We start from the raw sequence: 14159 nt of genomic DNA, 5'->3' as shown, positions 1-14159 counted from the left end.
ATTTAAGATGGGGGTGGGGTATTACTGGTAGCGGCACTGAACTCACCATGGTGCAATTAATTTACGTGACGGGCTAGTGGTTTAATGGATAACGCGTCTGATTTCGGTTTATAAGATTGTCGATTCGACTTCTACCGGGGCTGTGTGATTCAAATCAGGCTCCTCAGAAATAGATGTCTGTTATGTAAATGAACCCCACCTGAAAGCAAACGTTGGGTCTGGGTTCCTTTCTTTCCTGCATGAAATAGCAAATCGTTACAAAAAGAAAACACCAACTAATGTCCAACAGTCCAATAGTTAGTCATTTAAGTAAACATGAATATACTGTAAGGTCTTGGTACATGGGAGTGGATTTCAACCACAATTAAAAGAAGGGCAAATTATAATTACAGGCTTCAGACACTTTTTCATACAAAAGTGACCAAACACTCCCTAACTTTCAGGTTTGCTTGAACCTGTAACAGAAAAGCGGTTTGAAATTTCCATTCTCTGATGTCACTGTCTCTAAAGTCGAACGTGATGTTTCGCGGATGTGCAGTGTGCCTTTTCTCTTGTCGTGTTCAAGATGAAATGCTGCATAAGATCCTGACTGGGTATTCTGTACTGTTCTGTTATTTCATTCAGATTACCTAGGTGGTGTACAGCTAAAACCCGACTGCGTGGTGTAAATTCCGGGTTCGGCACCAGCAGCACCTGCAAACACATTAGCTGACCTCGACGTGATTTGAACATGCAACCTTCTGATCTGGAGTCAGACGCGCTACCGTTGCGCCACGAGGTCACTTGCGACAAGTGCTTTTAATTTACCCAAAGAGAAAAATCAGCGTCCCTGAAAAAGATGTTTTCATTCTCTCCTGTGAGGAGCGCCGCTCTTCCAACGAGGGTCTCTTCTTCCCAGACCACAGATTATTCTTCCCGCCCGGCTCTCTCACGGAGAGCAGACACACCATCTCCACTAATGTGTTTACTACATCTATAGATCTGACCCCCTACAGCCCCGATATTCCTGGACAGGATATTTACCACCAGCCTGGTGAACTTCTCATCTTGACCTCTCCCAGGAGGAGCACAATTAACACAGAATCCTCTCTCCATTTAGCAAATAACACAAAACACTGTTTACCTGTCAAGACAGAAAACCAGGCTGCTCCAGGTGAGGCTTAAACTCACAACCTCGGCATGAGTCCACTGAATATGTCATTTTACATGGCCTGAACCAGGAAAGAGATTGGAAGTCAAGAAGTTATGGTTTTGTTTTAATACTTGCCTACTCTTTTAATTTTTCGGTCAAATCTTTTATTTGGGAGTACTTTCAATGGATGTTAATCTTTGTCACGATGCACGATTCTGGGCCATGGTGCATCTTGAATAATGTTCTTATAGGCTTCAGTTTGGAAAAGTGCGCTCTTCAGAAGCTACCGAAACCGCTAATGGTTACATAACACTTAATGCAAAAGCAACGTTCGGGTTTGAAAAAATATATTACTTGCTATGAATACAAACACTGTTACAGGAGGCGTGTTAGGGCTATTTTAGCTTAGATCATCAATTCATCTTACATTTCTACTCCATCTATATCAACAGCGTCATCGCTACTGAGCGCTAAAGGCAGGTCCTGGCAATACAATCTTCTTTAGAAAACATTTTTAAAACTATTTCCACTACCATACATAATGTAAAAGATACCGATTGCACGCACCTAATAAAATCTCTTATCCAGGGACGTTGTAGCTAGATGCAAATTCCAATCGAAAATGTATCAGCTTTAAAATTTTCTTTTGGATCCACAGGACGATCAGCATGAGACTCAAAATATACCTGTGTTTGATTGTACAGCATAGATTGTACAGCATGTATGTTTACATTTATGTTAAAATTAAGGTAAATATATCAAAATATCAACATCCAACTTCACAGTGCTATCGTACTGTAACAGTGCTTGTCAAATTCTCAAACAAATCTGCGTTGTATTTCTAAACTCTTTTAGCAGAGGACGCAACAGGAGTATAAATGATATCTCCCGCCAGCCATTCAAAGATACTTTTCCAAGGGTGAATATGGATTTCTGGGGAGTTGCGGTGTTGATCACTATTGGACTTCCCCGGTCTCAAGTGTTGTTGTTGGACACGGGCAAAAGACTCGCATTTTCTGCAAATATAAAGAGGGTTAAGGTTTCGGCTTTAGCGGAGACAGTGTTTACATTGACAATAATAAGAAGATCGTCCCTGGGTGGGTTTGAACCACCAACCTTTCAGTTAACAGCCGAACGCGCTCGCCGATTGCGCCACAGAGACTGATGAGAGAGGCTTTTCTCCATTCGCACCTTTCCGGTCAAAATATAAACATTGCTTGCATTTTCTTGCCAGTCGGCAATATTCCTACTGCTCTGATAGCCAAGAATTACATTTCATTTTTCACAAGCTGTATGAATTTCTTGAAAAACAAGTTGTTGCAGAAAGGAAATGTATTCATTCATGCTTTAAACTAAATCAAGCCCTATGCGGTTGTCCAAGATGGTAGTTTCTCCACAAAAAGACAGGAAGAAAGGCACAGCTGGGATGTGGAGCCCGGATCTCCAGTTAACGAGACAGGTACTTAAACCGACTCAGCTACGGTGCCGGCAGAATTCTCCTCTTTTATAGCCGCTTGGACACACCGCTCTGAGCCATCTGCGTTCACGAAGCCCTGAGCAAGCTGCCTCCTTTACACGGAACAGGAGCCCTGACCGTAAGAGAAATGAAGAGAAATGGCTTTTATTGGGCACTTTTCATGTCCAATGCGCTTGACATCTCCCAAGGGGGACAGAGTTCATTAACGACACTTTTCCTTTCTTTCTTCTTTCTGTACACTTTGATGAAACAAAACGAGAAATCATGTAAGGGAAAACATGTAAGGGAAAACATGCACATGCACATGTCTTTTTTTCATGGAGAAAACATGCACCGGGAAATGTTGTGTTTAGAAGAAGTGAGTTAACATGAAAAGTGACCTAATTTACCGGAGCAAATGCTCACCAAGCAAGATCTGCTTTACTACTAGAGAGAAGTAGAGTGAAAGACGTGATCATTTCACGCCGCTGTGGAACAAAACGCTTTTGTCTTGGAATTCTAAATCAATTAGAAATTCAGAGCGACACATAAAGGCTTTGTCTGCTTAAAAGTGATGATTTTTTAAAACTAAAAAAAAATGTAGAAAACACGTTTCTCACTTAGAAATTTAAGTTGGGGGGTGGGGTATTACTAGTAGCGGCACTGAACTCACCATGGTGCAATTAATTTACGTGACGGGCTAGTGGTTTAATGGATAACGCGTCTGATTTCGGTTTATAAGATTGTCGATTCGACTTCTACCGGGGTTGTGTGATTCAAATCAGGCTCCTCAGAAATAGATGTCCGTTATGTAAATGAACCCCACGTGAAAGCAAACGTTGGGTCTGGGTTCCTTTCTTTCCTGCATGAAATAGCAAATCGTTACAAAAAAAAAACACCAACTAATGTCCAATAGTCCAATAGTTAGTCATTTAAGTAAACATGAATATACTGTAAGGTCTTGGTACATGGGAGTGGATTTCAACCACAATTAAAAAAGGGCAAATTATAATTACAGGCTTCAGACACTTTTTCATACAAAAGTGACCAAACACTTTCTAACTTTCAGGTTTGCTTGAACCTGTAAAAAAAAACAAGGTCTGAAACTTCCATTCTCTGATATCACTGTCTCTAAAGTCGGACATGATGTTTCGCAGATGTGCAGTATGCCTTTTCTCTTGCCGGGTTCAAGATGATTCGCTGCATAAGCTCCTGACTGGTAGTTCTGTACTGCGCTGTTATTTCGTTCAGATTACTTATGTGGTGTACAGCTAAAACCCAATTGCATGGTGTAATTTCCAGGTTCAGCACCAGCAGCACCTGCAAACACATCAGCTGACCTCAACATGATTTGAATAGGCAACCTTCTGATCCGGAGTCAGACACGCTACCGTTGCACCACGAGGTCACTCGCCACGTGTGCTTTTAATTTCCCCAAAGAGAATAACAGTAATGCTAGAATAACAGTAGTATTAAAACTACTACTACTACTGTTAATTCTCTAACAGTAACACTATAATTATATTTAATATTAACATGAATATGAACATTAAAACTAAAACTATCAGTAGCGCTATCATCATTAATACTCACATGAACACTAGCATTAAAACAACCAGTTGTACTCTCATTAATATTAATATGAATACACTAGTATTAGTATTTGTTGCTACCCATGATGTCACATCGCTCTTTGTGACGAACGCGATACACCTAGACGCGCACAGTGACATGGCCCCTGTCCCCGTGGTTACCATACTTATGATTTATAAACACGGGAAAAAATACATGTAAACTGTTACTTACATACATTTATCAACTTGGAATATATTTTTTTAGCTCTAGGATACAGTTACCTAAATAATAATAAGAATAATCATTGTTTAATTTCAGTTTGAACATTTTTTACATTAAACGCACTACAGTAATTGATCGATACAGTCTTTATTGACTGTTTTCTAGATATTTAAAAAAGGATCAAAACCAGAAAAAGAATCAGTACTCACCAATTGGTGAAGCTAATTGTTTATTCTACGGTTTTTTAATTGAATTAATTGGTTTTCGATAGATAAGTGATCAATAACTCTCCTCCGTGCGCACCCTGTGCCTCCCGCGGTCTTGCTCTCTGATCCAGGCGCTCAGGCTGGTGTCTGTGACGTCACAGCGCTCTTTGTAACAGAGCAGAGCGCGTCTCCGCTGGAGGAGACTCCTGTCCGGAGCCTGGGGGGCTTTTCTTACAGATATAACATCCCCCCCAAAAAACAACACACCGGGCTGTGAAGAGAAGCGAATCATAACAGTTGTAAAAGGAGAGCGACAAACCAAGGAATGAAATTCATTAAACAGGAAAAAAAATAGTTTACTTTGCAGATTAATGTGTTACAAGGCGTACCCGTGTGGAGCAGTAGAGAACGAGCACAAGTCCCTGTAATAAGTGCTTTTAAATGTTTTAAACGAATCATCAGAGTATAGAAGCCAGGAGGATCAGGAACCTGATCCTGGAGGTTAAAATGTGTATCCTGGTTTTATTTCCAGCCTGCTCTCAGTTCCATAGGTAGTCTGATTACCTGTTACAATAATTCATCTAATTGTAAATTTATAAGACTGTGAGACACCTGTGAGAGACATATGAGAGCTGGTGATTCCCTGGGCTGGTGTGGAATCACACTCAGACAGGTCTTCTTCTGTGTGATCTGAGTCCCACTGCTGAGAGCTACAGACTGGTCAACTGGTCACTACTGTAGACACGACCATCGGCCCATCGGCTTCTAATAATCAATAAACAGTGTACTGACCAAAGTGTCACTACTTGTGTTTATTACATAAAAAGATAATTCCACACTCACGTGTGTTATAAAACATTTATAAAACATGTTTGGAGACTGACATACAGTAAAGAAAGTAATACTGAAGGGCTGGAGGTCCTGGAAAGGGTTAATAGAAGCTTCTTGCTTCTGACCTGGAACAGAGTCCACAGCTGACAGATCAGTGAGTCTTGAGCCCAGTTCACAGAGAGGAGAACCAGGAGCTCTTCTGTCTCTAAGTGGCTGTGAGGAAGGAGAAAATGGGAAAATGTGACCTGAGTCCAGGCTGTTCTGTCTGATATTATTCATGTAACAGCACTGATTGTCTGAATGTCCTCTGGTTCTGGATTGACAGATAAAAAGAAGTATGGAGCTTCTGTCCGATTGTCTCTGAGCTGTGAATCTGACTGAGAAGAGAATAATGATTTTTTATTCTGCCTCTGATAATTTTTCTCTTTGCCAAGTGGTGTTACATCCCCTTCAGAAACTCTGCACAGACTGTCAGAGTGAGAGAAAAGTAGAGAGATGGACAGATAAGAGCACACGCGGCGAGAGATACATACGTCTTGATTTACTTTGAACCAAGTGTTCATTTCCTTTGTGGAACAAGTTGTTTCTGAACTTCAAGAAATTCATACAACTTCTGAAAGATAAAATATAAGTCTTGCTAATCAGGACAGAAGAAATACCGCAAGAAAATGTCAGTGATTTTTCTCCTTTCAACGAAAAGTGGAGAAAAACAACGGCAGTGCATCTCCGTCGGCTTGATTTAGCTTAATACAAGTATTCACTTCCTTTTCTAAGGATTACAGACTGCGAAAGATGAAATAAAGTTATTGGTTATTCATGGTCAGTGCAGAAGAAATACTGCCGGCTGGCAGGAAAATGTCAGTATTTTATAATTCTTTAACTACAAACGTGTGAATGGCAAAAAGCAACGGGAGTGTGTCTCTGTGCAGCTGTTAAATGAAGGGCTGGTGGTTCAAACCCACTAAGGGACAAGCTTCAAACTGTTCCGCTGTAACCATAATCTCTGCTAAAGCTTGATGGGATTTCTTCGCAAGCCCTCTTGAAATTTGCAGGAAATATCTATTTTACTCATGTGGAACTACAAGTAAACAATTAAGTACCTGTCAATGTCCAAGAAAACCATTTTCACGTGTGGAATTTTATCTTCAACTGGCTGTCAGGAGAATTCATTTATACACCCGGTGTATCCTAAAATATTTTAAAATTAGAACACAGATTTGTTGGAGAACTTGATAATCCTTGACAATCATTATTAAATGAGCATTATACAAATGTACGTTGATATTTTGTATATGTACCTTAATTGTAATAAAATTAAACATAATTGCTTTGAAATGGATGTTCATTTGAAGGATTTGAGGAAACTATCAAGGATCTCAGAACAACCAAAGATACATTTGGGCATCTGCTATTGGTAAAGATTAAAGAGTACTGTAAGTGTGAAGCTTGCACACACACGAGAGAAAAATCAGTTTTAATGTACTTCATTAAACTGATGGTGTGCTTATCAATCGTGCATAAAATGTACATAGCTCAGGATGGATTCGATCAGTCAATCTCTGAGTTACAAGCCCAGCACAGGTCCGCTGCGCCACTCTGCTAACAGATGTCTTAGGGTAATACAACACAACTACTCTATCTTTGTTTTCTAAAAGTGCGCCCGAGATGAAATGTTTCAACGGTAAACGCAGACGTCACTTTGAGCACTTGGTCTTTTATAGTACAAATCATCACACGCTGCTCTACATGGGCGTGTCTTCAAGACCATTGTGAACCAAACCTTCTGCCAAACTGAATCTTTCGTCGTTAATTCCCAAATCTTCAATGAGAATCAGTGAAACGAAAACCAAGCCCATGTACACAGTTGCGTCCTAGCGTGAAAGAAAAATGATGTAAACATTTGAGAAATAACGAGAGTAGTCTGAACATCTCCAGCCTGTCAACTGCTCTACAAAGAGATCGCTCCCTCTACACCCACTTTATAACGCTGAAAATGATTCAGGAAGCACAGCAAAGTTCTAAAACCAGCGAATGCATCTGCATACATAAAATGTCAATTTTTCAAAAGTAAAATCTTCAGCTTTGAAAGATTGTCATCTATATATTTTCGTTTTTCTCTTTTTTACATAACACGCTTTCAAGAAACAAACTGTGTATCTAGCTTTGTTAAATTAAAATCGGCACATCCCAGTGGGCAAAAGATGTAGAATATACGACTATTAAACGCATACCAGACGTGTAAATTTGCTCCGTAACTGGTCTAGAATGAAATTCTAATATACGTATATTGTTATACGTCAATTAGACATCTATGATTATATGTTTATTATACATAAATGGTTGGAGTTCTATTATACGGATACATTTAGAGGACTATTATACATATATAGTTAAAGGGCTATTATACATCAAAGAAAGATTTTTATAGGTGTAGAAACTAGTAAATAAAGCCAATGATTTGTTTTAGAAATGTATTCTTAAAATATACAATTATTCACACCTGAACAATATGTAGTTCAAATTATACATTATATACAATATTGTAATCAATATTTACAATTTTTGTGTACTTTAATCAAAGAGATAAAAAAGCGAATCTGTTTCATTCAGACATTGATCAAAAGCTCAATAAACGACGAAGTAGAGGTTCCTGTTCCGAATTCAGCCCACGTCTGATTGTCTTGTTTTGGCCAAGATCTGATCTTTGAATTAAGGGACTACTCTGTCTGCTTTGTAATTCAAAAATACATACAATGTCAAGTTTTTTGTAGATATAAAGGTGTTCTCTGTTTTCAAAGGATAGGTACTTAATTGGCATAATGATTTGGTATTGATTTTGTATCGTTGTATTAAAAAGTTTGTGCTTTCTGTTTTTTTATCGTATTGTGAACTTATTTTTTAAACAAATGCTTACAAAGGCAAACACGGCACACATCTGTTTATACCAGTGGTGAATTGTACATTTTTATTAAGTACAAGCTACTGTGCACATCTGGGAGTATAACAGGTTCGATATAAAGTGGCAAAAATATAAAAGGGGAAAATACCCCAGACTGCGTGTAAAGCCCTCGTTGTGACTGTTTTAGATTAAAATGGCGTACTGTGCACGAAATGTTGCAGAAACACAATCTGATATTTTGATAATTTGATCAAATTGAGGCCCAGGATCCAAATCTTCAGTTCTGATTTTTTTAAGTGATATCTTTCCTTCCTGTCGTGGAAGTCACACGATGTGAGCAATTGTTTTTTTTACGTTGCGATCCAAAGAGCCTCAGACGCACTGTAACCAAACCAGGATGGATTCTGCTGGGAGCCGGACTGAGCTCATTCTCACTCCCTGTGCTAAAAGCAGAATTAGCTCTTCCCCGAACATCGTTTACAGCTGCTGGATGGTGCTCTGCGTCTTACTGCTCCGGCAATTACTTTGACGAAAGACAGATCACTTGTGCGCTTTTAACCTTCTCGCAGCTACGGGCGAGACTGACGCTCACGATATGAAGGCACCCGCTGGAACACATTCTCTAACTTTCACGATCGCGACAGACTTCGCTTTTTAAAAAAAAGTAGATATAGCCCTGAAAAAAGCATTAGCTTTATCAGTTTTTACATTAATCTATTTTGAATCAAAGTTTGATATTTTTTTATTTTTTATTGCATTTTACATTATAATAATCATTATTGCTTACACTTATATAGCGCTGTTCTGGATACTCCACTCAATGCGCTTTACAGGTAATGGGGACTCCCCTCCACCACCACCATTCTCCTGAATGATCACAGAGAGTCAGAACCTCGGTTTTACATCTCAGCCGAAGGATTTTTAGCGCGACACACAAACCCTTTGTCTTTTTTAGAGTGATTTTTAAACAGACATAAATGTAGAAAATGTGTTTTTTTTAGTACTGCAATAGCAGGGTCAGTGGCGTAATGAATAACGCGTCAGGCCTCGCGTCAGAAAATTATAGGTTGGCCTGCCGTCTGGCTTGTTGCGTTTATACCACTTACATTCTTTTATATAAATGAACTCCACCTGAAAGCTATAGAAAACACTTTGGGTAAGTTGTCTGCAGCCTCATGCGAATTTCGACAACTTACCCAAAACACTGTACTGTCTGGAGATCAGCTCCAGCTCTGAACTCAATTGCAATGAAAAACCATGCGTAACAAAACTGGAGAACAGCTGAACTTGTGCTCAGGTCGGTGATAAGGGTTCAGAACTGTCCTTGTTGTAATTAGCACGAACTGCACAGGCTCTGAATCAGACCATGTCAATTAGTCTGATCAGTGTAGGACACGTTAATGTAGAATTATTAATAGGTTTATTAGTTAGTTAGTTAAGGTTTACCCACCTGAACTAATGTAGAATTATTACTTGGTCTGTCTCTTGTTTGTACATAAATGAATGTCTCTGACAACTTAATGTTAGTTTTACGATGTAGGTCAGGCGTTGACATATGCACGAGTATATGAAATGTCTCACTCCTGATTCAACTCATGTTCTATAGGAGATTGGCGATTCCTCCTGTTTCTCATACAACCATATCAGAACAGAAGACCGTGTCACCCAGCTGTGATTCAAGATCGACTTGCATCTTTATCCCTTTTTTGTTCGTGATCATTATTTTCTTTAGTTATGATCAATATTGAACTTTTTCGAAATTAAATGACAATAATCAAACATGCAGGCAGATTTTTGAAAAGTATTCGGAATTGTCAGGGTGCCCCTTTGGAACAGTCGTCAGAAAATGTGAGAAAATGAAAGTTATGTAATCTCTCCCACAAAGCATTGAAGATTGGAATCTGAGTGTAAAAAAGCTACCCGTCTCCCAATGATAGGCAGGGATACACACCATGACTCGAATAGACTCAGCGAACTTTAACATCTATGATATTACGAGTGCTTTGCACGTGTCGAATTTCAAGAAGGAACTACTACAACAGTTGTGGACATAATTCAATACCACCGGCAAAGTCCAATGCCGGTAACTTCTGAGAAAATAATGTTCACTCATGGAATTTGGTCTTTGAATGGCTGGTGTGAAAATTCATTTATACTCCTGTTGCACCCTCAGCTGAAACATGTTAAAATAACAACGCAGATTTGTTGGAGAACCTGACAAGAATTATTGGGTTAGCACTGTATGTATTCTTGTATATTTACTTTAATTTTAATATAAATGTAAACATGCATGCTGTATAATCTATTGTAATTTTAAAATGTTAGCTGAGGATGCGAGGGGGGCTATTATACCTTGTGAAACACGCAAGGAACTGTAAAAAAGGCTGGTATTTGAATAAAATTGGCGATCACAAGAAAACCACAATTTATGTGGTATTATCATCAATATCCTTCAAAATCTACGTTCAAATGAAAGATTTGAAGAAACTATGAAAAAAGCAATAGTAGTAGCAGAGGATTTTGATTTTTGCTCTTCAAGTCAGTAGATCACCGTAGAGTTGCTGTCACGCCCTCTGCAGCCAGGGGGCGCTCCTTCTCTGTCCTGTCCCTAGTTTCCGGTCTGCTGTCCTTCCTGTCCCTCTCTTTCCCTTGGGCTATATATTTCCGGGTCTTGCACTCTGTCCTCGCTCGGCATTGATGTTCGGATGTCCTGAGACCCGCCTAGCACCAGGGCGCCTCACGTCCGCTCCCTGAGGGCATAGGTTTCTATACGGCAATCCTGAACTCTTTGCACTATGAGCCCGGGCCTTTTTCCCGTCTCGCCGCTACGCATATGGGTCTTTTTCCGCTCTCCTGCTCCCCACGGTTAGTCCTTTTGGACGTCCGAGACAGTTGCGCCCCTACAAACAGCACAAAGGATGAAACCCACCTCCTTCGTTATTGCTATGTTTGGGCCGGTGAAAGTAGCGTTTGTGCTATTGAAAGCATCTCGGAAGATGAAGGTGCAGTCACTTCCACATGATATCATTAGATCCGACGACAAGAGCTGAAGACCCCCAGTCCAAGTCAGCAATGTGAGGAAGATGGATATGGAGGAAGGTACAGTAGTGTAGCCGAGCAGTCTAAGGCACTGGAGTTTGGGCTCCAGTCTCTCTGGGGGCGTGGGTTTGAATCCCACTGCTGCCAAATGTTAATGTTTTAAGACCTGCAATACGATCAGTAAAAACGCTTTTTGTTAGGCTGCGGGACGTGTTTAGAGATAGACTTTCTAAAAGACAGGCTTGACATCAAGGCAGAAAAAATATTTTGTTTTCTCAACAGAAATTCTCTTTGGCACGTTCAGCTTTATGTAGGGAACAACATCTGCCGAGATCACTTTTGAGGCAGTGCACATGATAGTGTACCGGCAAGTACATTTAATATTGGCTGTGGTGGTGAGCTGCTTTTGTCTGTCTTCACGCCGAATCGTTGGCAGGGGTAAAGCTTATTAAATCTTTGAACATAGCGCTCCATCAGAAATACTTTGTTCATGATCAAAAGAGATCAGAGGATTAACTTCATGAATTCACATAGCATACCTTACAGGAAAGATTTAAAAGGGGAATTGATTGTGCTTCCTGATGTTGTTCCTGTCGTTTCTTTGGATACAAAGGTGAATGTTCTTTGACGTTCTGCTAGAGTATCCACTGGGTGGGTTTTATCAATCAGCTCGGATAGGTCATCAGTGCTCCGTCTCCGGAAAATAATCAGGACTGTTTTTTCCTGTGCTGTCTTTTAAAACATATAAGATCACGAGTTTACAGATTTCTCCAAATAACAACTATACATTTTAACCCAGCGGTTAGCATTCCTTCAATCCAATAGTTTTACTCTGGGTAAAAAGCAGCGCAATATACAGAGAGATGATATTCAAATATTTCAACGTTCTGTTGGATTACCTGTATGGAGATATCGCTCAGAATTCCTAATATGATTTTGAGTTCAGTTTTGCTTTACTACTTTCAGAGTCTTTTATTGACCTTGCTGAAGCAGAGAAGTGACATAATCACTAATGTGACCTTCCTGTGCTGCTGTTTCTGGTTAATAATGATTACTGCGAGGAAAAAAAAAACAGCTCCTTGCAACCAATGCACTCACTTGTTGAGTGGGTATTTTCCGAGCTGCTCTTCCTCAACTACAAAGTTAGTTGTCGAGCAAGGACATCTGAGAAGGAGTCTGAATCCATCAAAAACACAGGAATTCTAATATCGCACTGCCATCTTGTGTCCAGAGGTCTGCTTTTTCCTTATTGGATTTTTTGGTGTTTAAGAACACGCTTCCTACCTCGAATGCTAGTTTCAAAAGATGTTACCGGATGACAGATTATCTTGAAAAGATTTGGGGATGCACTGGCCGTGATCAAACCCAGCTCAATTATTTGGAAGGCCCCTGTTCCACCAACACACTTCTAAGAAGCACCTGCACATTTTCGCAAATCTCTCTCTCACCTACAAACTTATGAAGACACAGACATCCAATGAAAACTAATTTGATTCACTCAAGGCTCGACTCTTTTGTTGTGATGTCGTTTTAATTAATGTTAGCTATGATAAGGTGTCATTTCTGTCTCTTAAAGTTTAAGAGTCTGCTCCTTTCTTCCTGGTATAGAAATAACATGTTCCATCTTACTTTACAAACATCACTAAAAATACATTATTCAGCTCTAACGCCTGTGTGCATCGACAAGGCATCTCAAAAGGACATTAAATAAGAACACGATCCTTCCTGTTACCATTACTGTGGTTGGAGCGTTGTTTCACCCCTTTAGGTTCTTCTACAATATTTACAGAGCTTTATCACTGGAGTTGTACAGAAAATGTGTGCGTGTGTCCTGTAGCTCAGTGTGTGATGTAGCTCAGTGGTAGAGTGCATGCTTTGCATGTATGAGGTCCCAGGTTCAATCCCTGGCATCTCCAAGTGCTTTATATTACTGTGCTCACATCGAAATCTGCTGAGTGAGAACTCTTTGCTCATGTTCATAGAGATCCAGGTTTACACAATTAAGTTCAGTCACACACGAAGTGCTACAGTGTTGCTCTGCTGTTTTAAATGTACCTCCAAAGCATTTAGTTCTGTTAACTACAACAAATGATTTGAACTAATTGAAGAAGACACCTGTTGAATCTCACCCGGGATTTCTTGAAGGACTAAAGGACTAAACAACGACGTTTGATGATTACAAGAGATTCAAGAAACACAACCATCCACACACGGGGTTGGATCCTGAATGCTTAAGTTAAAAGACAAAGCGAAGGATATGACCTGTAAACTCTCTTCATGTTTTATAGTTTATGAAATAAAATAATGTTTACTTTCTTAATAATTTCTTATTGTTGATAGGTGATTTATTGAATTTTAACAAAATCACAATTTACACAAATTACAAACATTTTGGGTTAAACTGTTATTCACATACTCTAACAAAGATAAACATTAGTGTCTTCCGGTGTGTGAGCCCATTTCTAATAAGAATAAAAAATAAGTTATATAAATTGAATTGTTCTACTTTTTATACTTACATAGTCTTATTAATATTTCAGTTAAATATTTTCTTCTGTAGTAATACTAGTCTCGATTTACAATTTTTGGACATGGTGCATCTTAAATAATTTTGTTATTAGTTTCGGTTTTGGAAAATCACACCCAGAAGCTACCAAGACTGGTAATCTTCACAAGATGTGTAATGCAATAGCAGCCTTCTGGGTGGAAAACAAAAAGTATTTCTTGGTATGAATTCTAGCTCATTTATAGGCGACATTCTAGGACTTCTCGCTTCAGAAATCCTGTCAACGCATCGTA

The 14159-nt window shown here is 39.4% G+C and overlaps 3 non-coding genes across 3 annotated transcripts; 1 reads left to right on the top strand and 2 right to left on the bottom strand.

The window, feature by feature from the left end:
* Positions 1–709: 709 nt before the first annotated feature.
* On the bottom strand, positions 710–781 carry trnaw-cca (transfer RNA tryptophan (anticodon CCA)). The gene has a single exon. It is a non-coding gene; the product is annotated as a tRNA-Trp (tRNA).
* Positions 782–2220: 1439 nt separating this feature from the next.
* trnan-guu (transfer RNA asparagine (anticodon GUU)) lies at positions 2221–2294 on the bottom strand. Its single transcript has one exon. It is a non-coding gene; the product is annotated as a tRNA-Asn (tRNA).
* A 10911-nt stretch (positions 2295–13205) lies between these two features.
* Positions 13206–13276, top strand: trnaa-ugc (transfer RNA alanine (anticodon UGC)). Its single transcript has one exon. It is a non-coding gene; the product is annotated as a tRNA-Ala (tRNA).
* Positions 13277–14159: the final 883 nt, after the last annotated feature.

The sequence above is a fragment of the Lepisosteus oculatus genome, chromosome 14 (assembly GCF_040954835.1).
Source record: "Lepisosteus oculatus isolate fLepOcu1 chromosome 14, fLepOcu1.hap2, whole genome shotgun sequence".
Classification (NCBI taxonomy): Eukaryota; Metazoa; Chordata; class Actinopteri; order Semionotiformes; family Lepisosteidae; genus Lepisosteus; species Lepisosteus oculatus.
The sequence above is the reverse complement of the archived record's forward strand: the minus strand, read 5'-3'. Positions and strand labels throughout refer to the sequence as shown.